Here is a 23,713-nt window from a genome sequence, read left to right on the forward strand (position 1 = left end):
TCTTTTTTTGAAAAATGATTTCTATACATACCCTTTTACCTATTTTTTATTCCTGTGCTTATTTATGGGCTATTTCTTATTGAACTAAATATTTTCCTACTTTTATCAAACAATTTCATAGCATTATATATGCCTGTTAAAATCTGGTATATGGAATATAGGGATGATCCATCATGTTTGTCATTGACTATAGTTAAAATTTATAGATGGATCTCGTATTCTGTGTTTAAAGCCTTAGGCACTGAGAAACCTAAAGTTGTATTCATTTCACTAACTAAAATCTTCTATGGTTGCACTTCTATATTTAGATAAAAGAGCAAGACATAACTGCAGTAAGTTTTACAGGAAATGTCTTCAGTGAATTTAGAGATGGCAACTCCACGTTCAATTAACATTTCATATTAGGTGCTCTATTAACAATTCTAAAAGGTACTTGCTTAAGACTAAACATTGGTTCTTTATCCTTTAACACCTACACATGTTTAAATGGTTGAATAAAAGTATTGCTAAAATGGTAAACATAAAGACTTATTTAAATGTAAGATTTAGATTAAGCCATTAAGATTTGATATATACACATCTAATCCACACATTTAAAACAACAAATAAAAAGTATTAATTGTTATTAAAGAAGAATGGAAATGCCATTATTGTGTAAGTACCCAACAACTTTGCTGGGGTGTTAAGTGCAATTTAAGTGCACATAACTGCCTTAATAAGTCACAGAATTAGTTTAGCGGCCTCTCTCTGTGTCCAATAATAGGTGATTTCAGAATACATGCATGTGGCTCTGTCAGACTGTCAGTCAGGTAGTGAATTTCAAGCTAAGATTCAGCCATGGAGACTAAGGAGCTTTAAGAATAGTCATGGATAAAGTTGTAGAAAGGCACAGACCAAGAAAAGGGAAAAAAAAACACTGAATATCTCATCCAGCACAGTGAAGCTCATTATTAATAAGTAGAAGGTGCATCATACTACCAGACACTACAGGTACCTAGATCATGCTGTACCTCTGAATTAAGCAGCCAGGGAAGAATAAGAACACCACTGTAAGGCCAACAGAGACTTTTAAAAACCTTCAGAGCTGAATGGTTGAAACAGGATAAAGTACAGTACTAACCTAACCTGGCCTGCATGGAAGAGTGGCAGGGACAAAAAAAAAAATCATATCACACATGAAGTTTGCAACAAAACATTCAACAATGTGCCCATTTTTTTTTGTGGTTAGACAAAAGAAAATTGGAACATGTTGGGCTAAATGCAAAAGCTAGGTCTAGTACCAACAACACCAATTACTCACTAATGAACAAAAAAAGAATATTGTGAGAAATACCTTAAATACTTAAACTGCCTAGGTTAGCAATAACAATATCCTTCTGAAAATGGGAGTTGTTTCTGGAGCAACTGCATGAAATCATATGAAGACAAAAGAAAATGAAATGTGAAGAAACAGTTAAATTAATAAATGATTATATTACTTTTAGACAAATCTAACTACTGTATGTTACATATGGAGTGCAAAAACATGCATAAACAGTATGCATCTCAAAAACAAGTTGTGGAGTGTGGCATTATTTCATCAAAACATGTTTGGTCAAGAAAGTTCAGAAGTCATGTTTAGTATGAATCACATCTTGCATTCACATCATACTCCCCTAAACACAGTTACTTGATCACAAGCATGTAAAAGGCATAGCATAGACTGGAAGAGACATTATGTACAACCACAGTGATATTCCTCCATGTACTGTAAACAGCAGCTCCCACAACAGCAACATTTGAAGAAGTTGATGCTGATATCCAGTATGCACCCATCTAATTTGTCCCACAGGATCTTGATTTTTTGTATACAGTGCCATCTGTGACATTGATTTCAAATTGAGGCTAAAATTTTGCTGTACTATTGATCTCAGCGGATAACTATAATAATGTTAAAAAACAAAGCACAGACATTCGCTCTTCTGTATCTCTTGTGTGGTCAACTGTGGTCAACATAGTGCTGTGCTGCACATTCAACATGTAGAACAATAGTTAAAAGATTGTGTTTGTTAGCATCTCACACCGCTAAGCGACTAAGACCAAAACAATCTTGAACATGCACATGCAATACCACTGTCCAATGAGATACAAAACCAGCATTCATTAGAAAACCTCACAGTTTTCAAATATCCAAAGGACTGCTGTCCATGTTTGTGCACAGACACAAACATGCCAGTGATCTGGGTTATGGAACTTCCATGATGCCAGTTGCTTCCTTACAGTTGATGATAGCCAGGAGCAGGCCCATGGAATCTGATGATCCTGTTGTTTGGTTGTACGGTGTAGTTGACTGGGTCTACTCCTGTCAGTTGCCAGTACTGCAGTAGTATAGTGACAGTAGATGGATGTGGCCCTGAGTGCTTTTTCGATTATTCTCTCTTTCACTGATCCAAGGCATTTCTGCACTGTGATTACAGTCTGACAAGCATCATCAGAACTTAATATTCAGGAGATAATTAAGAGAGAAGGACATGAGGGGACATATTGAGGGGACACGAGGGGATATATTATTGACTATAACACATTTTCTATACAATTTTGAACCTGCCATAATACCATGTTCTAAAAGGGTAAATGGTTTGCAAAATAACTAATTTGTGTTAACAATATGTTTCAATATACTAGCCACATTACATACACTTCATCTAGCTAAATAGTGTTAGGTGTAATAGTAATGAGTATGGATATCTGGTCTTACCTAAGTTAAAATCCTTCTTCTTGCTTTGCACTCCTTTTTCCTCCATCTTCTCTTATTCTAAATAACTCGGTTCTCCACACATCTCCGTCATCCTCTCTGTTCATCTTTTCCCAGTCCCTTTGTTTTTCTTTCCATGCATCATCATAGCTCTAGTGCTGTTCATAACTCTCCCAGGTACTGCAGTGATACGCTAGAACCACCCATCCATTTTCTAACTGCTTCTTCCAATTCAGGGTCGCAGGGGAGCTTGAGCCTATCCTGGCAAGCAACATAGGAGGGATAGGACACTAGTCCATCGAAGGGGAGACACACAAACACACAGGCATGCACACCAGGGCCAATTTTCCCAGAAGCCAATTAACAGACCAGTATGTTATTGTGGATTGTGAGAGGAAACCAGAGTACCTGAAGTAAACACACACGAACATGGGGAGAACATACAAACTCCACACAGATAACACCTCAAGTCTGAAATTGAACACAGGGCTCCAGTGCTGTGAGGCAGCAATGCTAAGCACTGCACCACCTTGCCAACCATGTTTGAATCAGATAACTAGGAAAACGAAGTCACTTTTGGCATTTCAATTCACATTGCAACTTCCAAAACACACAGAAATGATCCTGAATTGCTTAATTAACCCAGGTGCTGAAGATCATTTCCAATAATGACAGAAGAGCTGGAAGAACCCTGCTCAAGACCCACCTCTTCATGTACACTACCTTTATTATTTTGTTTTTTTTGTGTCTTTTTGTGAACTACACTTCTGATTTTATGATTTCTGATTTTATAAATAATTTAAAACATTACTGTTCAATTTCAAGGCTTTGAATGGCTTGTCCCCTGTGGTTGTTGTGGTAATGGAATATTAATTGTAACATAATTGTGCCACAATTGAGGTCAACACAAACTCTCACTTTTCATTTTCATAATTGAATTAAAGTTTTTTTTCTTTATTCATCTTTTGAATAGCTCCTTAATGGAGTTACAAGAACCTATTGAATTTTAAAATTCAAATAACAAAATACTAATTAGAAGTAAGCACACAGTTTGTTTTTAAACTACCTCTATCATTACATAAAAATGCATTTTTACTCAAAACAAAATACATATAAATAGCATATTCTTTACATTTATTTCCCACTAAGTTGCTTTGGTTGTCACAGCAAAATGACTGCTAAGCTAAACTAGATTAAACCAAATGATAAAAAGAAAATATTCAGGTAAAATGTTCTCTAAAGTTATGCACACCACATAAGAAAATACACAACTTAGACACCTGGTAATTTAACTAAAATGAAATTGTCCATCCATTTTTTTATTCTCTTTATCAAATACATGGTTGTGGGAGAGAGCGCCTATCCCAGCAAGCAATGGGGGAAAGGCAGGATACACCCTAGATATGACACCGATCCGTAACAGGAAGGACACACAAACACTCATAACTTGGGCCAATTTTTCCAGAAGCCATTTAACATACTGTCCTAGTATGTTTTTGGACTGTGGATGGAAGTCCCCACCAACACAGGGAGAACATACAAACTCTATGCAAATAGAACCCAGGTCCAGAATTAAAAACAGGTCCCCAGCACTACAAGAATGCTAATCACTATGCTACCATGCCTCCCTTGAGCAGAATTCTTTTGACAAAATTACTTTATCTACAGTAGTTGGAAAAAAAATACTGTTTAATTAGTTGAATTCTATGTAATGTATTTATCAAGTGATGAACTAAGCTTAAATAGTACAAAGGTTTACTCTCAAAATGTACTAGGCACAGCCAAAACATTGCAAAAGGTATCCACTTCCTTTAATTTGTGTTTTCTTCTTAGGATACAGTTTAAAGATAGTAATTAAAACCTTTTACTTCAGTGAGTTAAAACATTAAAGAGACTGCTTGGCACACGCATTACATACTGAATATCCACTTCGGTATTTTGTTCAAAAATTGAAAACATTCGAAAAGAAAAGTAATATAACCACTAATTTAATGATGAAAAAGATGAATGAACTACTTTGTATATTTATTTGTCCACCAGGTGTAAGTATGAAATTCCTCGATAACGTGCTTCAATCTGTGCAGCAAATTCATTTGATGAGTTTCATGGGAATTCACTACCCAGCCACAGACGCAATCACATCAAAAGTAAAATCAAACAGAAAGGAACAACTTTTGACTTTTAATTTTACCCTTAACCAACAGTCCATCTTAGAGCTGAATTGCCATTCTACTTAACCACATCAAATGGTGCAGCACGGATAATAGAAAACTATACCTTGGCATTACAATACACTAATGTCCCAGATTAATAGAGGTTAATCAAGAGTTTCCAATCAAGAATAATCAAGACTCAAGTTAAAACCAGAACTGGAAGGCTGGAGGATCAAATCCCAGGTGGGAGCACAACTGCTGTACTGTTGAGCAGTGTATGGCTTCTGGTGCAATCTCGGTAAACACACTCCTCAAGACAATGATGAGTCAATGTAGAAAAAGGCATTGAACAAGCTTCTGGCATATTTGTAATCCAATGAAAATGTATTTCCCTTTTTAATTTTCACATACTATAGCTTCTCTAGATAGTGGCAACATATACCATTTTGAGACTGAAAACAGCACACCGCCGTTGTCTTTCCCATAAGTTTAAATTATATTTTCTTTCCATTCTTGCTTAATGCTTCAGTATACATACTGTAAATGTTTTAGAGCTTTGATAAACTCTACCAGAGGCTTTAAGACGTATCATTATTCTAGTATTAGTTGAAATAAAAGGTACCAGTTATTACTAATTTCCTGTTACTTTGTAATAGTATAAGAGATGGCAAAAGCCAGCAACTTATGTCATATTTTTTTTTAAAATGCTTATATTTTCCAAGTTTGGTCTTTTGTATTTCTCACATTTTTACCAGAGCTACAAACAGTATTACAAGTGATATCTATCCAGTTCTAATTTATTCCTTTGAGGTGATATTCTGAATCCATGTAACAGAAACCCTATTCAATGCAAAATCATAATATAATGACATTTTTTCTCCATCTAAATATGACATTATGGGATGTTGCAAAATGAGCTCTAATTCAGATATGAGTGCATAGACTGCCCACACATGGTTTCTCATGCATAGGACCAGATTAGAAGCTTATCTCCAAAAATGTTTATAGTGTGTTTAACATATTTTGGTAAATATACAGCATACACTGCTACTGCATTATATATATATTTAAAGCTTAATCGTATACTGCTCCATTTTTCTTCCTAGATTAACTGTAACATGTAGAATCAGATTTGAAGCCTGTCTTTTTTCTTGACTGTACTGCCAGATAATTTGTGTGCTTTTCTCTGTGTTGCTAGAATTCAATTACATAATTCTAATACTGAAAATATACAGATGTTAAACACGTATACTTAAATCCTCTTATTTTTAGTGACAATGCATCTGTAATTCCAGAATTTAAGATTTACTAACATTCTAAAACTTCACCTCCTCAAACTACAACCTAAAGGAACCTTACAACACAAGCGTCAGTCTGCAGACTTGGAACATCTCATATTTTGTCTGCAATTCAACTTTTTATTCCCTCCATTTCCTTATAAGAATATTTTACCACCTTTTTTAAGCTCTCAAATCCCTTATTCCTGTGGGCTGATTTCATGGCTGTCACAACTCCTGGGACAAACAGCCTTTGTCATCATCTCTCAAAATAATTTAATACATGAAACTAAATGTGTAAATAGACAGAAATTCAGAATCCCGGAGAAATTAACAAACATCTTCCACTACTTTATCATGCTCGTCTATTTAGCAAAGAAGTTGTATACATTTGATAGAATCCAGTATATTTTAAAACATGAAGAAGGCGCCACTGATTATTGGCGCGTTATGTAACCGAATGTCCTTTTTCATATTTTTCCTGCAGGGAACGACCTTGAGAGAGAAGACAGTAGCAAAGTGAAATTATAGGTTCGGGTAATTAAAATCTGAAAATGAGGGTGGGGGTCTGTGTGCGTGGGGGATGGGGCGCATTCTTTGGCACAACCACGGTGGATCTGTAGAAAAATGACTTTTGGTGCATTCGTCAGGCTGCTAGCAGTAAAATACAAAGGGAAATGTGCTTCATGGTACCGATTATCTGTGCACAAAACAATTCAATAATTAAACACGTGGTGTCTTTGTTATCGAAACTGACCCTTACTTGTGTGGTTATGTATCCTAAGAATTTCACTTAAAGCATCTTTGCCATTAGCCTTTCTTGAGCAGCCCCCTCACCTGTATGTGCATACGTACCTACAGTACAGTATGTGACAGCATGACAGTACCCACAAATAGTGCAATACCGTGTTCAGGGAATAGCTACATTTATTTGTACAATTTTTTGGGGGTGGCGGGTAGGACGTCATTTGCCTGTTTGACTAAAATATATGTTTATCCCACGGAATAGTGGAAGAGTACCGCGCAAAACTTCCTATATCCACAGGTATACTGTATAATGTCAGCTCTGATTAGGTGTTGTATAATATACACTCACGTTACATTAGAGCTAGCTGTGTTAGACACTTTCGCATGCGTAAAAGATTTACATCCACATTCTTCCTTAACAAGCTCCTTTATAATGATCTTTCCTGGCGTGTAATTACACAAGCCTTTGCTTGCCGTTTTGTTTCAGTCGGTAGACAAGAGACTCAGCAATAGATGGCAGGCAACTTCTGCTTGCAGCTTTCACAACAAAATAAATGAAACTATATTTTCAAAGAGTAAGTTATTACACATGCATCACACAATGAAATTAAACATCTCTTTAATTTATTTATATGAACGTTCTCACTGTCTATATACAAAATAACAAAATTGCAATAACTGTTACTGTACAATGTTAAAAACCTAACGATATGTTGTTATTTTTATTAAAAACCGAATGTTTTCGAGATACATATTGCATAACGATTGTCTTTGTTACAGTGGTAACCGCATAACACACTGTTTTTATAAAATAATTTTAATGTTGTGTACTGCGGTAAATACCACTTGGACCGATATTTTTAGTAATTTGTTACATATGTGTCCAGTGAATACTTGGAAACAGACTGTCATCAAGACAACAGACTACAATCAGCCACCCATGCATGCAAGACATTCCATAGCCTAATACCAGTTGTGCGTTTGCTTTCCTATCCCTCATATTAACCCCCAGTATACTAGCAGTACAGTACATATCTACACATCGTCGGGTTCTAATTGTCCCTTTCTATATAAAATAGGAAATAAACTAAATTAACACACTCCCTGGAATATGTGTAAGTTAAAAAAAGCACCTACCGAAATAAAAAGACATGCCGCATATATACACATCAATGTATATTTTTACAGCAAAAAAAAATACGTACAGCAACATCTTACCTTCACAAGCAAGAAAGCGAAGCTAATGGAGGTCTGATCTGTAAACGATTCTCAGGTGTCAAAAGCGTTGTGCTTCAAGTATGCCCCGATCTGATGATCCCTGTCTTGCGGTTTGCGAAACGTAAAAGCCGAAATCAGGAAAGAAATGCAGATGCTGTTCCAACAGAGATGCAGCAGGGACCGATCCCACTCAGATATTGGAGCTGAGTGACGCTAGCGGTACAATAGAAGCGCGGCGTCAGACTTCGTGCATCACGAATTTATTTCATCTAGTTGGTTGTCTTTTTGCAGAGAAATGCTGTTACTCGTTGTCGTGTACATTTGAGTTTGCGCAGGCTATAGAATTACGCCTTATTCTCTGCACCTTGCTTAAAAAAAACATTACATCAGACGTATCAGTGGTTTACAATGCATGGCGCAGGGTATGGGGCAGCGATGGTAACATGCTTGGGGGAAACCCACTGCAGGAAATACTGCCACTGGGCAATCGTCCAGTATATCGAAAGCACTAAAGAATCTCATTTCTTTGAAAGCTAAATGATCACTCACAAATACGATGCGCAAAGCTTTTATGCTGTTGAATATTATTGTATGGCAGGAGTACAAAAACACAGGCACATACAATAGAATATCGTCACAATACATTCTCCACACTATTATCTAGATTATCCAATGCGTTTATTTTTCCACATCCTATAGATCATCGCCCAAAATATGTTGACTTGTGAAAACTTTATGTTCTGCCTTATTTATTCTATTATAATTGTCTCTCTTTGCTTTAAATATATCATCATCTATAATATATTACAACCCCTTTTTGGGCTCCATATATTCTATTCACTTAGTTTTATATTTAAATGTTCATGTTCTATTTATATATTAGGTATACATTACAGGGTTTTATTTCCTTAACTCTTATCACCTTAACTGGGTTCTACAGTTTTTCTTTTGACCTCTAAAAGTCCCCTTTCTGTAGCCTACAATGTCACTGTGAATGCTGAAAATTTATACTGATACCTGCAACTGTTAGTATACAGTATGATGAAGAAAACCACACATGAAGCACGACTTCACAATGTGAAACTTAGATTCACACACTCCCTGCATCCTTGATCCTTGAACAATTTGAAAAATACAAAACATACAGATTGTGTTTGTTTCGATAACATAAATTTGGTTAATATGCTGTCTGTTAAACATGAATAAGCTTCTTAACTATGCTTTAAATATTGTTCAGCATCAGCTTTTTAGGTCATTTACCAGATATTAGACTATACTACAGCCAAAATTACTATTATTTTCAATTAGGTATATTTAAATATATCTGTAATTGGATTCTTAGATCTATACTGCATCACCTGCAGTACGTTGCAGCTGCTAATTACAGAACTTTCCAAACTGAAATGCAGTAATCTTTATTGCAGTAGTCGCTAGCATGAATACATTCGACTTTCTAACAGGTTTTGAGCAGATAATTTCTTGATTAACCTATAGAGAACCTCTTAATTATAGTCATGTTCGGTCATGTTGAGTATATTTACCAAATACCAAACTGTTCTTTCTGTCTTATTCATTTTAATAACCTGCAATGGACTGGTGTCCTGTCCAGGGTGTACCCTGCCTTGCTCCTGTTGCTTGTTTGGATAGGCTCTGGCTCCCCTGCAACCCTGAATTCAATCAAGCAGTGAGAAAATGGAAGGATGGATGATTTTTAATATTTATAATTGATTTTTTTTTCAAATATATTATTAGAACCCTAAATATAATTAATTCTTACATAACAGGTGATATTATGAGGCTCATGACATACTTGGAAAGTCTCTTGGCAAAAGCTGCTGAAGCTATGACAGCATAAGGAGTCTGTGCCTTACAGGAGACAGTTTGGTATCTGCAAAAAGTTTTTCAGTGGTGTGTAAACCTGTGGATTGCAAGATCAGAATTGGAAGGAGGCAATGTAAAAAACAACATTCTAAGACAGTTTTTCATACTGGAGTTCAGGACGTTATTGGTGTTGGTGAATTAGGGCAGGGGTGATCAGGGAGTTGGAATTCTTAAGAACTCACTAAATTTCTATAAAGACTTAGTGAAATGTTATGAGTTAATGGTTTTGAGTACCTATGTTTTATTTTTATTTACTAATTTAAAAAAGTAAGTAGGTGGTTTGGCAGGTAGCACTACTTTTTGGGTCTTGGGTTCATTTCCAGCCTCTGTGGAATTTGCACATTCTCCCATATGTTCACATGGGTTTTCTCTGGCTGCTGCACTATTCTCCCACCTTCCAAAGATATGCTGATAAATGTAGGATGAGCTTAGTGGTCAAGTAGCATGGTGACACAGTTGTTAGCACTGCTGGTTCACAGAACTGGCATTTAATCTGTGTAGAGTTTGTATGTTCTCCCCGTGTTTGTGTGGGTTTCGACCGGTTGCTCCGTTTTCCTCTCACAGTTCAAAGACATTCTGGTAGGTAAAGTGGCCCTGGTGTGAGTATGTGTATCTGCATCGGCCCTGCGACTCATCTCGTGTGTATCCCTCTCTGAAACACTGCTTTCCGAGATACAGTAGGCTTCCCTGTGACCCTGAATCAGATGAAATTGCTAGAAGATGGATGGCAAGTCTAAATTTTCTCTTTGACCCTGTGATGGACTGGCACGCCATCTAGGGTAAGAAGAGTTCTGTTCTCTCAGTCTTGTCTTGTGCCCTACTGTATGTTATTAGGATTGGCTCTGGGATGCCACAAACCTAAGCAGGACATGCAGCTTTCTAATAATGGAATAACAAGCCTAATTATCACAGATTTTAATTTGTACTTATTACTTTAATACGGAGAAAGATTGATTTATTTTATTTTAGCTCTGAAGTATTGGCTGTCAGTTTGGCAGGAAGCTTCACTTCCACTCCTACCAAATAGATTATTTTTGGATTTTAAAATTATGGTATTTTCATATAAGGAAAAAATAATCACGGCTTTGGTAAATATTCTGTAACAAGAATACATGTAAGTTAATATAAATTTATAATCGCCCATCGTGTAAGGTGCGTTTTGCAACATTCATTTTAAGTTGTAAGATGTATAAGATTGTAAATTGTAAGATGTATAAGATTATAAACCTATGCATATTTTGCACATATTTTATTGTTTTTACAGTGACTATGATCAGCATTGTTTGCACACACCTATGTATTTATTTTATATTTACTTTGTATAACCTTGTCTATTCTGATGTCTGATTTTGCTTGTCTTGGGCTGGACTGCTGTGACATCAATTTCTCTACGGGATCAATAAAGTCTTATCTATGTCCATAATATGGATGGCCCCAACATACAACGGTTTCAAAATAGTGCGTCTAGCACATTGGCTAAAAATAAATGGTTACAGAGGTCAGTTTCTGAATTGTATTTTCAGCGTGTTCAATCAGATCAACAAAATTAATTCATCGAGAACAACTACATGTATTTCACGTTTCACAATAGGGTCACGTACCCTGCCTGCCCGCCTCTTTCTAGAGACGCTTCCTCGCGGACGGAAGACAGTGCTCGAGCCGCAGTGGAGACCCACCGCTGAGGGCGACGATAAGTGACTGAGCTCACAGCGCGTATTTCACTAACCACCCTACATCCTAGGAGTCAATGGTAAATATAAAAAATGTACCACGAAAAAAACACCTCTCTGAATTAATACTGTACTGTACATGCGCCGCAGTTTTCTACGTAACGTCTCTTACAGCTAATTACTAATATTTTTGGTGTTTTGGACCCGCACTTATATTAATGTTGTAATGTTGAACATTTTGAATAATTTTCATGGATGTTAGCTGATTGCCAGCTCCAAAACGGTCAATACTAAAGGTTAAACGACTATGTTCCGGAAATGAACGCGGTGGACGTGACGTTAACAGCGTGGGTTCAGAAGACGCTGTTTCGGGTGTTAGATGCTGAGCAAAAAAAAAACTTCCTTGGTCTTCAACTTGCCTTTAATAGTGTAATCTGCTGTGGAGTAGAATTTGATGGAGGCATTTTAAAATACATAAAAATAGAGGAACGTTTGAGGAATTGCAACGAATTCAAATATAGGAAACCTGTTTACATGAATAGTTGTAATTATATTGTCCTTCTTTATGTTTTTCCAGTGTACGCCTACCGCTTTTGGTAGCATTTCATTACAATCAGCTGTAGGAGAAATAACCAAAACCTCGCAGCGGTGATTAGTGTTTTTTTTTAAAGTAATTAACATTATGTTTTCTTGTCTGTGGTACTAAAAATACAATACAGGAGCAAATTATGACTAAAAGTAATAATTACTGCAACCCCTTGGCTCAGCCTCCCACCTCCGCTTCTTGTTTCTTTCTTTATTAATGTGTTTTTTTCAGCAGTGCAAAGTGCTTCTAAAAAGATCAGCTGGCTTCTGTTTTGCCAGTTAAGGTCCTGCGCAAAATTGCCTTTTATTCCAATCTCTATAAAGCATGGATAACCACATTAGTTACCTGCTTAGTTTTTTTATTTGCCTAGATTTTCAGTTTAACATGTTTTTTGGGGGTTGGGACTTTGTAACTAAAAATAGAAGCATGTTGGTGCAAGAAAACAGACTGGAGTAAAATATCGATGCTGTATGTCAGCAACCTAACAATTAAACTAGCATAAACTGAATCTGCTTAGAAATATTTTTTATATATATATACAGAATATAAACATTAACCTATAATATTTGCTGACTATTGTGCTCTTGGTCTGTCAAGGAGTTTTGGAAAAGATTATTTGCATGTTGAATTCATTATATCAGTGTGTTGCTTGTTGGAGATTATTTTTATTTTAAATTATTTTAAAATCTATTAAATTTGCTCTTTATTTCTATTTTATGTATTACTGTGTGTATAGTTGAGTTTTCTGTAGATCTATAAATATTGAAAATGTGTTAAACTAGCTTGTGGCTTTCTAATTCCACTCAGAAATCAGAAAATTCCCTTCTGCACAAGTAAGTTATTCTCAACATGTATTTTGGGATTTTAATTACTATTACATAATCAACATTATCGCACATTATGTATGACTTATCTGTCTGTTGGGCAATAATAGTGTAATATGGTATTTTCATGCTGAACACGTATAAACCAAATGCACATAAACAAACAGAGATACTGACAGACAGGATAAACAATTGTTTTTAATTCAGTCATCATTTTATTTTTCTTTACCTGTGTATAATATCAGTATTTTCATTGTAACAGTTCAGTTCTCAGTTTGCCTTTTCCTTGAGTGTTCAAATTCTCATTCAGGTTAAGTTTATGAAGGGAAAACCTTTATTTTGTGTAATTGAAACAAATATAGAAATACACTGGTGACTAACATTTATTATTTTGTCTCAAAAAAGAATAACACAACACTCCCCCACACTATCAGTGGTATTCTCTCCAAGTGTCTGTCAAAGAACACCCCAAATAAAGTCAACAGTTACAACATAAGTATTAGGGGGTGTTATTATTATAATCAAACTTTGAAATAATTCTCTGTCCTGATACCAAATTAAGTATAGACAGAATTCTACAAGATAAATAATAACACAGCTTACTTGACAGGTAAATATCAAGTGAGGTGAAGTGGCTTCTCTAATCTTCTGTGAAACATTTTGAGGAATGACAAATATTCATTTAATGCTAACATAGAAACACAAAGCACAAGAATAAAAAAGGTTTTTTACAACAGGATATTCTCACAGTCCCATAGTGAACCCTCCCAGTCTCTTTCTCTACATTGCTATTCTTATACTGTACTAATGCACTATGAAGTATACACAAATCTTCATCAGGGTAAATAGGACTGCTTTCTTACACTTTATACTGTAATTCTCTATAGGTAAGCCTGCCCTAAAAAAGAGACAACCTTTGATCCCTAACAAAATTAAATCAATCACATGAAGTGACAAACTATTTGGTGAATTCAGAAGAATAAATATAAAAGACTCCATAAATGTTGTAGGAGTCTTCAATACTCTATCTCACAGATCTCAGTTCATCACGGGGGAATTCAGTAATAAGGCTGGGTGATTTGCTGTAACTTGCAGTCTTTTCTTTAGCATCTCTTGCCCAGATTTTCCTTTTTCTATTCAACTTCTCTTGTGATTATAGTCTGTCCCTAAATAAACTACTGTATGTTGTCACATTAACTGATGACCATTTCTAGATCTTTAGGGAGTTTTCCAGTCTGAGTGTTCAGGTCAAACTAGGCTGTTATCTAGCTAGTGTAGCTACCACTTGCAGCTGTGTCAGTACCTTAACAATCATTTTATCTAGTGACCCCAGATTCACTGGATTGCACAAATTAACTTTCTGTGACAGAAAGTAGTGTGTTTTTCATTTAGTAATAAAATGAAGTACGCTTGTACTCTTAAATGGTTTCATCCTTTATGAAAAAATGCGTGGAATTTCTACACTTGATTGTGCTTTGTAGTTCAGTGAAGACCACCTTTGTACTTTATTTATTATCTACTGGACAATAGGGCAAGGGTAGATATAAAACTATAAAATGGTGGGTTGTGTACACCTATCTCTGATTATAATCTTTCATTGTTTGGAGTTCACTCCGAAAAATTGTGATTTTTGTATAAACTGCCACATTTCATTGCAAAATCTAGTCCATAACCTAGATCTAGGTCAAATATAGTCATGATCTTGCTTTTTGATGTCTATTACATTACATCTGTAAAAAAAAAAAAGACTAGTCATGTGGGCTTGCCCCATATTTGTACATTGCAATCTTTATTTCAGCTACTAAAACTGAAGACATTTAACTTTAAATTGCTTAATGTTTACATTAGTATTCTAAAAAATAATAATACTGTTGTCATTTGTTTTCTTTTTGCTTATAGGTATTTTGGCCTTCAAAATAAGTGATGGAAGTTTCTAATTCAGCCCAAAATACTACTTTGTATTCTTGTGACAAAGATGTTATTTACCCATCTTCAAAACGAACAAAGACAGATAGTGCTTCCAGTGAAACAGCTAATGAAATCTTTGAAACTGAGGAATGCTGTGTAAGTAGCGGCCCCAAACAATATTTGTGGATTCATTTGGAGTCACAACCTCAAAATAACAAGGGGTGCCTAGCACAGCATAGTACTTTTGAAAAAGATGAACAAAATAGAGCTATTGCCAAAGCTACTAAACAACCTCTCCATGAAGTAACAATATTGAAGGATTCCGAGCCTTTCTTGAATCCAGTAAAACATGTAAAATTAGGAAACAAACAGAATGAGTTTAGCAGTGATATGTTTAGCCAGAACCTGATATGCCGTATACAGTCTCCAGGGAGTGCCAAAACATTTGATGGAAACATGCTATTGAATAATCAGAATCTAAAACCCAAAGATTCAGATACTGGATTGCTTACAGGGAATAAGGAGCTTACAGAAGATCCTGTGAGTGAAAAAAGCATGTCTTACCTGTCTCTTCAAGGAAACCATGCCACAGACTCATCAGTATGTTTAATGGATGAGATAAAACCAGAGGCTTGCTTGAAAGGAGAATTTAAAAAGGATTTGAGTTGTGAACAAGAAAGTGCATCATCATTCAAGTGTGGTGTTGTGACTGATGTGCCTACAGGTGCAAAAGAGTTAGAAGGCAACATTTTATGTAAACACAAAACACATAATACCCACAGCAGTAATGTTATGATGGTAAATTGTGTTAATGCAAAGGACCAACATGAGTTCATACCTGGATTAGGCAGGAAGAATTCTGAAATTCAGAAGGATAATTTGGCTGCTGATGAATGTGAAGAGGAAAAGTATGAATTGTATCCACATAACAGCATTGAAAATGATATCCATGGGTGTGATTCCCCCGCCGATTTCATAAATGTTCAGTCACTTCCTTTTGTTGATAAGATCAATCCCCTTACAATGTGTTTAGAGACTGAAAAAAATAAATTATCTCAAAAAGAAATGAGAGTGTTGGAAAATATTACCCAATCGAATACCAGTGAGCATGAAAAAGCAAGTGCCTGTTACAGGAAAACAAAAGCTCCAGCTGAAGGCTGTTGGAACAATACTAATGAGAATACTGAAACGGAAGCAGCAAAATATGCATATGAATTGTTTTTAAGTAATGATGTCACTTTAAGCAAGAATTTAGCAAGTAATGAAGCATGGGGCAATGTGGAAATAAAACATTCTACTGTTAGTGGAACATTATTGACAGGTGCAATTCCTAAAGCTGAAACATCAGATGAATACAGTGTAAACATAACAGGAGGTTTAGGAAGCAATTTGCTGGAGCCTGCTGATATAATTGATGTGGCAAAAGTAATTGAAACTCGTGTATTCTGTGAAATGGAGAGAATGGAAAAAGTCAGAAGCATTTCTTCAGGTTGTGATTTAGTAATGGGAGAAGGTCAGTCTAATAATCCTCGAAAGGAAGCAAATTGTGAAGGCCATGCAGGATTTTTAGACATTGACACAGAAAGAACAACAAGTTCCACTAGTTTACACAAAGCTGTAAGAACGAGTCAGCATAAAGCTGTCACAGTGGGAGAGTTATCTAATGCACTTTACATAAGTGAAGGAAATGACACCAGAAATAATAAGAATCTCTCTGGAAATGACACCGAAGCGCTTCAGATAGATGTTACGCATTCTTTTCTGAGTAACTGCAAAGAGCTGAACTCTTCTGAAGGCCAGTCATTTAATTTATCAGGTACAAATTGCATTGAAACTCATGAAGAAGAGATACATAGTGGTACAACTATTTTTGATCCAAGTGCACTACAAGTAAAGAATCAAATAAACAGACAAACAACTGAATTTGTAAGTTCATTTTGTATAGTCCCTAAAAGCAAAGACCAAACCTGTAGCATACTTGGTTTAAAGAAATCAGAAGCAGCTGTTTGCTTTAGAAAAACTGAGATTCTCAATGATCAGGAATGTTATTTTCAAAAGAAACATACCGTCATAGAAGAGCCTTTTGATGTTCAGAATGAAGAGGCATTGCAGAAATACCCTGCATGTCTTTTTATGAACAAGTTTGTTGAATTAATGAGCAAGCCACATACAAAGCTGAACTCAACAACTCAGCTGTTGTCAGAGACAAGGAAAATGGAGCAGTTTCCATTAGAGAGAGCTGTAGTGAAATTAAACACAGCAACCCCTTTGAGTTGGGAGTATGATCAATCTTGTTCCATGCTGACAATGTGCCAGTATCAGGCGAGAATTCACTTTATTGAGGATGGAAAGGGAGCATCCCTTACAAGTTTGTCTCGTATCCTTGACCAGCCTCAGAACACTACTTGTACCTCAGACCTTTCATCAAAAGCCTCACCAGAGTGGTTTCAGGTAATGGATGTCACAGACTCTATTAATTTCAATGTTTGTTTGGAAGTAATGGAACAGAAATCCAGTGATCTGAATATCTTGTATGGCTGCAATTTAAATTTGGATGCAGTGAAAACCTTGAATGGTTCAGAAGACACAGGAATTGTGAGTGACAGACTGAGTGAGGACAAGATGCAAAAGGACCGTTTTACTTCAGAAGTTGTGTTCCAAAATAAAGTAAAAGACAATATACCTATGAGTGCTCATTATAACAGTGCAGAAGATACAATAGAAGCTGAATTTAACTGCATGTTAACAATGCAACCTGAAGAGGATGAAGAAGCTCAAATAGTTTCAGATATTGAAACATCTAATGATGCTCTTGTACCCCTTTCTCCATGTTCAAGCATTAAAAAGAGCATCTCAGAAGAAAACAACTGGGACACAGCTATACGTACATCTCAAAGCCCTGGAGATTGTTCTTCTTTTTGTGTGCCTTTTGCCTATGATACCTTTGAAAAAGTGGCCCTGCCTCTTGGTACTGAAGAATTAGAAAAACTTGCATTCATCAAAGATTTTCCAAGTCACTGGACTGCAAAACATTTAATCTTAAATCCACAACTAAATTCTGACAGAGCTGGGTTTTTAGAAGAAATAAAACCAGGGCAAATATTAAATGAGTCTAATCTGATTTTGAGTTACAACAGTGAGCTGTATTTAGAAAAAGAATACAAAGAACAGCCCTGTATTTTATTAACACAAAGTGAACAGAAGTGCTGCAATGAAGATATTCAATCTAGTCAAATTATGCAAAATGCAAACACACCAAATGTTAAATGCAACATACATGCACCCAAGGAAGATGAAAAAATTCAAAACCCATTGGACATTTGTGATTTGAATACAGAATGTTCTCATATTTGCTCTTCACCAGAAAGTAAGATCAATTCTGTAGTAGTCCAAGCACAAGGATTATTTCTTCCGGTCTCACATGACCAGACAGTATTTGAAATGAAAAAACAATTTGATTTAGTTATAGAGGAACTGAAATTATTTTTCAAAATAGGCACATCTGGCAATGAGGAAATGTCTAGCCCATGTATGTGTGAAAAATACCCTTTTAAAAGTGAAGAGCTTGGAAGAAAGAATCAGTATGCTGACCATTATAGTCAGATGAGCCACGATGAAAACACAAATCAGAATCAAGACTTCATGACAATTAAAACCGGTGGTGGAAATTCTCAAGCTACAAGTACAAGAATGAGCTGTGAACAGGAAGTCCCTTTGCCATGCAGCTCCCTATATGCTGAGAGAGAGGAGTCTCTCTATTCAGTCTTGAAACACAGAGGTTAGTACTACAGTATGTATTGAGTATGTATGAGCCATATACAATTGTGCATAGTCTGGTTGGAGAATCTCATCAGTTCCAGTATGGAGCTGCTACACTTCACCTCTGCATGGGAGGTGCCAATGCTGAAGTGTAGCAATGAAATCACAAAAAAGTGTAAGTGTGAATGCAGAAATGGGGCAGCAGGTAGGGCAAGAAAATGGCTGCAATGTTTTTTAAGGGTGAATGATTGATTGAAAGATAAAAAGTGGACTGTCCATGTTATGAGTACATTTTTAATATATTTGCTGTCATAAGATTTTTATAGTCTTTCGAATACCAGATCCTGGTGATTTTGACAAAGACCTTGGGTGCTATCTATTTGGGATGGAGTTTGTATGTTCTCATTTTATTATAGCTTAAAAGACTTTTGATGATTAAATGTATATTGTATTAATAAAAAAAATATTAGTCTACAGGAGACTACATCTTAATAAACTGAATACAGTGCAATCTTGAGATCTGCAAATATTACATTCCTGAATTCCCTTATTTGCTATTAAGTCTGGCCGATGGGGTCTTGGATAAAAGAAGAACAGAGCACGATGAAACCAAGCCAAAGGTTATTAAGCACAGTTTTCAAATTAGGCATGCAACAGACTGGGATAGTGAAAGGAATCCAGCTAATAAAAGGCCCTCTCTTCACCATTCCAAGAAACCACTTCCAAGTATCCGTAATGTTGTCTGTTTAGTTGATCAATGTCATTTTACTTGACCTTAGGCCAATACAATAGTAATTTACTTTTGCTGTTTAACTTTACATTATATATACTGCACTACATCATGGGGCAGATTTGGTTATATGCAGGATTGGATATTCGTGACTGTTCTCTGCACCGAACCCTTGAGAATGTTGAGACCCTATTGTAGTTTATGAGAGAAATATTAAATGTGTGGTAGCAAAAAATACATTTCACTGCCTTTGAAATTCTATTGTTTTCTTAATGGAAATTTAATAAATTACAGTATGTTGCTGTAATCCTTTTTAACCTCTTTTGCCTAAATTAATGTAATCTCTCAGCTTTCCTCAGCACTTCTGAATTAATCTATTTAACACTAATGTATTAAATTGGCAGTACTCTGCAAGTACATTATTTTGTTTTAGACAAAACAAACACTATTGGGGTATAAACTAAATTAAATTAAAAACTTTAAAATTACATGATCAATAAATTGCATTTTAAGGAAATAGATCAATCTGAAATGGACTGTAGTCAGACAATCTGTCCAACATCAGTATATGCAATAGGTTAATGGCATATTATTTAAGAATATATGTGAAACACTGCAAGCCCATGATTTCCTAATTATTTTCAGATATTCAATTTAATTAATTTGCAAAGATTGCTATTAAAAAACTTGTTTAAGAGTTACTTAGATTAATCTACATATTTTGTTTCTGTTTTATTAAAGGCTTTATATTATTGCATTGTGAGAAATCAAGCAAAATGATGATTCAAAAGGGAAAGTTTTTTATATGTGACATTCTGTATGACAATTTTCAGCTCATTAAAATATACATCTTCACCATACCTGAAGAGTGATTTCAGGAGACTTCATCTTAATAAACTGAATACAGTGCGATCTTGAGATCTGCACTCACTTGAAGATTTAAAAAAAACTTAATTCTATGTAAGTTAGAAGACACTTTCTAATTGTGTGAACACACAGAGAGAAAGCATTCATGATATTGCAGTGATCCTCCTTTATTTGTAACTAGCTCTGTCTACATCATTGTTTATTTTATGAGATTAATAGTAAGGAATTGTGATTACCAAGATTTTGTCTCATGACTGTAGTAAGATTTGCTTGTTCATTTTTCAGTGATTTTGTATTCATATTTTGTAGAACAAGGAGAAACAAAAGACAAAAACTATAAATTGTGGTCTTCAGCTTTTATGTTTCCTTCCTGCCTGCATGAAGATAAAAGGGGTAAGTAATTGTGAGTAGGTTTAACAGTTGCAAATAACAGACACGTTTGTTTTATACATTTCAGTGCTTTCATTACCTGTTTTGTCCTATAAGTGAGTTTCATGTGCATATGCCTCAAAAGCCACCTAAGTAAGAGTGAGGCCTGGCATGTTTGGAGACTATGAGAGCTCTTTTTTCAGGATGGAATTATTTTTCTGAAGAAGCAGAATTATTTTTGTAAAGAAAAAACAACTTATCCCTAGACTTTTTTTCTCAGATTTTAGAAAAAAAATGTCTGGATGATGGAAAGGTCCTGGGACAGGCAGCACATGCTGCTGTGACTCAGGTGAAGTCAAGTTAGAAATCTGAACATGCTTCAGGTAGAAAGGAGAAATGATGGGACAGAATCACACAATCACAGCATCCAGCACACATAAAGTGGCCTTGCTTCAGAAGGGATAGAAAGCTAAGCACCACATTCTTACGTAGGGATAATTTAGATTTTGGGGTTTAAAGTGAATCAGAGTGGTAATTGGTAGTTGGGGTGTTCTAGAGCAGCAGAGTCTCTGTTGCTGTATAAAGAAGATTTGGCTGAATGAAGACTCCTTTGAACTATTTAGCAATCTGTTGTGACTTTCTTTGGCACTTGAAACATTAATAAACATACTGGCACAGAAACATGATAAGGAAAGATTTCTAGCCTGCCAGAACAGAGGAACAACCATCTTCACTGCAGTATTCCATAATTTCTTTAGAAAAAAATGAAAACCTTGCATTTAAGAAATGATGCCTGTAACACTCACTTTAGCTTTATGCTCAATCAGGTGTTTGCAGCTGTGGATGTACAGTGTATGCTTTGTGAAGTACAGTATGCTTGTAGCCACTTCAGGATAATTATTTTGAAGTAAAACAAACTATATACTCAAACATACTGTATGTTTGCAGTTGTAAGTAAAATTTCAGTCAAGCCAACCACTTAATCAGAAGACAGATTTGCAGATTTTTCTGAAAGGGCTTTTGGATTTTATTCCCTACAGAAATCATGAGCACCATGTATTTTGTCATGGCTGTCTCTTCAGTGGTGCTGCTTAATTTCCTATTTTCATGAAAGTAGAAGAAGCTGGCATAATTTATTTTATAATATCCCCATTTCCACAGTCTTTTCTTGAAAGGAATTTAAAATTTAAAATTTTTAGATTTGTGAGTGTAAAATTGCTGAAATTGTCTTTGCAGAACTGTTAACTTGCATATTTTATTGAAATAAGCTTGAACCTAAGTTTATGTCATATTTGTCATCCCTGAATTACAAAAACATCTGATTTATTTGCCTAAACATTTTTATAATAAAAATAATAGTCATAATAATAATAATAATAATAATAATAATAATGGTGTAGGTTATAATATAAAACAGTTCAGTATTAATAAGTTGTAATAAGATTGCTGAAATTTCAAGTGTACTCTTACCAAAGTTGTTTTAGTGTGTCTGGTTCCACATAATCTGTTTAAGAAATATTTATATGTAAATAGTAGACATGCAAGACTTAAATTCTTAAAACAAATCACTTTTTATCTTTAATCTGAGCTACTGTATATTTTAGTCATTTACACCTGTATTCGACAAGAACTTCTTTTTCAACTTATTTGTATAATGTAATTCAACCAATAATATAGCCAAGCTTTCTTAACGAAACTTTATTTTTGTCTGTTTTTAGGACTGCAACAGGAACCTAAGACTGTGAGACTAGAACCTCTGAAGACATGCTCTCGTCCAATTAGAATTGGTCTGTCTAAAAGAGCTAAAACGAAACCACTTCATCCATATTTAAGATGAGACAACAAGGAAGAATGCTGTGAAATACATTTTATAAAGTGGATATAGTTAAATAAAAATAACTAAAGTGAATAATTCAAAATCTTATCTTTTCTGGAAACTACTATAGTAACTGCTATTTTATAAGTTACTTATAAAATATTAAAAGTATTATGTTTGTTTTAGGTATGGAAAACAAGTATATAAAAGCCTTCTGGTACCCAGCTGAGTGATGTTTATTAGAGACATCTGCTAAGCATGACAATGTTTCTGGTTAACAGTTTTCAAATGAAAGTTATTTTAATGGCAATATTTTTTAACAACAATGATAAGGAGAAGTAAATTTGCTTTGCATAAAATCCCCACTACCCTGAATCGGAGGAAGTAATAAAAAGTAGATAAATAGAAACTCAAACTTTGCTGTAATTACATTAAACTCAGTAGCTGTGGTATACTTTCAATTGTTTGGTGCTAATCATTTTAGTATTTCTGATTTAATAAATTAAATGTGTGTGTTGTTAGTGTATGTAGAATTTAACAAATTATATTGCTTAATATACAACAATTCAAAACAAATATGTTTTATATATATTTTAAAGTAAATCTGAAATTAATGTTTTATAATAGCTTAAAGAAAACATACTTAGGAACTTGTTTTTAGTAGTTTATTTTCAAATGAGTTATTAAAGGATAGTTTTTAAACTATAAGTGATATTTAATATATACTTATTTTTTTCTTTACTAATCTCTTTTGGTGTGAAATAGTTAATACATTTTACATAATTGTTTCATTGTTTATTTGTATTTGCCTGTGTTTCAAAATTGAAGTTTTCAGTATTATTTTACAAGCTTTGAATAAACGTATTGCACTGGTTACAATTTTTGTTCACTACTTGTAGGATTGTTAAATCTTTACAATAAAATAATTTAAAGTATGCTCAACTGTTGTAACTGATGTCTTATTTAAGGCTTTTAAAATAATAGTGCCGAAACAGGGTATCTATTTGACTTTGGTGTGAAATTCAAATTAGATTAAGAGTGAGAAACATGGTTTGACAAATTGAAATTAAACATTTATGGCTTAAGATCACCAGTTTTCGTTTGCCTTTGGCTTTGAAAGCACTACTATTAAATACAAAATATATTTTTTATTTTAATTCCAAGTTAAACTCAA

The 23,713-nt window shown here is 34.9% G+C and overlaps 1 protein-coding gene and 1 non-coding gene across 3 annotated transcripts in view; one reads left to right on the forward strand and one right to left on the reverse strand.

The window, feature by feature from the left end:
- Nucleotides 1-8,534, reverse strand: part of vsnl1a (visinin-like 1a) — a 59,483-nt gene extending 50,949 nt beyond the window's left edge. Inside the window, exon 1 of one of the 2 annotated variants that reach the window (XM_015349354.2) lies at nt 8,117-8,534. The gene's annotated coding sequence lies outside the window, so the exon portion shown is untranslated. The remainder of the gene's footprint in view (nt 1-8,116) is intronic. The other variant, XM_006625948.3, reaches the window with a different exon arrangement.
- A 3,025-nt stretch (nt 8,535-11,559) lies between these two features.
- Nucleotides 11,560-23,094, forward strand: LOC107077698 (uncharacterized). The gene is made up of 4 exons (XR_011181603.1): nt 11,560-11,760; nt 14,990-18,776; nt 20,664-20,747; nt 22,442-23,094. It is a non-coding gene; the product is annotated as an uncharacterized protein (transcript).
- Nucleotides 23,095-23,713: the final 619 nt, after the last annotated feature.

This window comes from Lepisosteus oculatus, chromosome 2 (genome assembly GCF_040954835.1).
Source record: "Lepisosteus oculatus isolate fLepOcu1 chromosome 2, fLepOcu1.hap2, whole genome shotgun sequence".
Lineage (NCBI taxonomy): Eukaryota > Metazoa > Chordata > Actinopteri > Semionotiformes > Lepisosteidae > Lepisosteus > Lepisosteus oculatus.